Source organism: Homarus americanus, unplaced genomic scaffold (genome assembly GCF_018991925.1).
Source record: "Homarus americanus isolate GMGI-L3 unplaced genomic scaffold, GMGI_Hamer_2.0 scaffold51140, whole genome shotgun sequence".
NCBI classification, from domain to species: Eukaryota; Metazoa; Arthropoda; class Malacostraca; order Decapoda; family Nephropidae; genus Homarus; species Homarus americanus.
In genome coordinates this window covers 274941-277270 of record NW_024720672.1, presented here as the reverse complement: position 1 = coordinate 277270, position 2330 = coordinate 274941, and positions in this window count along the sequence as shown.

Genomic DNA, 2330 nt, shown 5'->3' with positions numbered 1-2330 from the left:
TTATAATAAAATAGTGGACAACCAGCGAGGAAAAGACAAAGTTGTAATAAGTTACTATAATGTGGTTAAAAGTAATGCTCTGTGACGGTATATACTGTCTTCAGAAGTAAAAGTGTTGGAAATATAATATCAAAATACCATTAAAACCACAAATCCTAAAGTCTAGGACCTAAAGACCGACTATAAGGCTAAAAGTTCTATGAAGTGAAAGTTCTTACAAGTAAAGTTTTGTTCAGAGGAGTATCTTTTGAGACACTTACCGGAAAAGAAAGTTTAAAAAACATTTCAGTTGTAGAAAACTTAAAAATGTGGAAATTAAAAACAGCTCAGAAGATTAAAATTTCAGGAGGAGGATCGTGTATAAGAATAAGGAGTCGCTGAGGAGAATAACTATATCCTTGTGATAAGAAAGACGAGGTAAAGAAATGAGGGGAGAGAGAGAGAGAGAGAGAGAGAGAGAGAGAGAGAGAGAGAGAGAGAGAGAGACTCCTCACCACCCTCACCATCCAATCCCCACCCTCGACAGCACCCCCACCCACCCCAGGATCAACCTCGAATTAAATAACAAGAAAGACCATAAAACCCGGTGGAACTAACTCACCAGGAAAACACTACACCCACACACACACACACACACACACACACACACACCCACACCCACACACACACACACACACACACACACACCCACACACACACCACACACACATACACACCCACAACTTCTTAATATCTCCCCTAGTTATATCATGTCCGGTTCCTACAAGACGAAATTAAATAAAAAAAAAAAGAAGAACGAGAAAGAAAAATAGAAAGGGGAAGGGAGAGGGAAAGCGAGGATAAAAAAAAGGCCCCAGACAGTTAATTTAATAAGAGAATTAAACTTACTCACAAGGGACTCACACAGATAAAGAAATAAATTTGTTTTTATCTTTTTCCTGTTCTGCCAATTGGTTCCGGGAAGGTGAGAGAGAGAGAGAGAGAGAGAGAGAGAGAGAGAGAGAGAGAGAGAGAGAGAGAGAGGAATAAAAAAGAGAAAAGAAGGAAGAGAAAGAGGAAGAAAGTGAGAGAGGAATAAAGAGAAAAAAGATAGATAGAAAGAAAAAAAATGAAAGAAAAGAAAGAAAATAAAAAAATGAGAAAAATAGAGAGAGGGGACACTAAAATTGAAACACAAAGCGAGTCAGGAGGCAAGACAAGAATTCACATCTGTTTTTATTTTCCAGGCTGGTGACCCGTCCACACAACAAGGAGAGAGTAGGTGGTTTCAGGTTTCTATTTTTAGCTGCGGAGGAAACCAGATTAGAAACCAAGGTAAAGAGAAGATGGAACTATTTTGTGGTATTATTTTGGAGAGGGTTTCTTGTCATGCATAATACAAAACATGAGAATATTCCTCACTCATATAATATTTCTTATTCCTGTAATATTCCCAACCTTTATAATATTTCTCATCTCTAGAACATTCGGAATCACTGATAATGTTATTCCCATCTTTTGAGAATGTTATTTATATGTCATTCTCATTACTAAACTATTTACATTATCTTTCTCACTTAACCAAAATTCATTCAAATTTAACATATATTTCTCTAATGATCTGAAAATATTCCCTATTGAAAAAACAAAAACAAAAAAGCAGGAAAGCGAAGAAGAAAGAAAATATGAACTAAGATACGAAAGAAATAATAAGAAATAAATTGAGAAAACAACAAAATGCAAAAGATGGATAAAACAAATATATAACAAGGACAAACAAAGAATAACAAAAAGAACAAAAAAACGAGAAAACATAATTAGGAACAGACACACAAAAGGAAATACGTTAGAGAGAGAGAGAGAGAGAGAGAGGGAGAGAGAGAGAGAGAGAGAGAGAGAGAGAGAGAGAGAGAGAGAGAGAGAGATTCCACTGTAATGGATATGAAAAATTCGGGAGAGTTTTGGCAAGAAGATTAGGTCGGGATTAACGTTTTCTGCATCTGTGTTATTGTTGGTGATCCTGGCTGTGACGGGCGAAGGACGGAGAGAGAGGGAGGGAGAGAAGAAAGGAAGGGAGACAAGAAAGGGAGGGAGACAAGAAAGGGAGGGAGGGGGAGAAGAAAGGGAGTGAGACAAGAAAGAGAGGGAGGTTGAGGAAAAGAGATGGAGGAAGAAGAGAAAGGAAATGTGAGGAGAGAGGTAGGGCAAAAGGGAGATGGGGGGTGAAGAGGAACGAGAGGGAGGATGAGGAGGGGAGAGAGGGACGGTGAGGTGAAGAGATGGAGGGTGACAACTGAAAGAGAAGGAGGGGAGGAGAGAAAGAGGGTGAGGATAGAGAAAGGAAGAGGGGG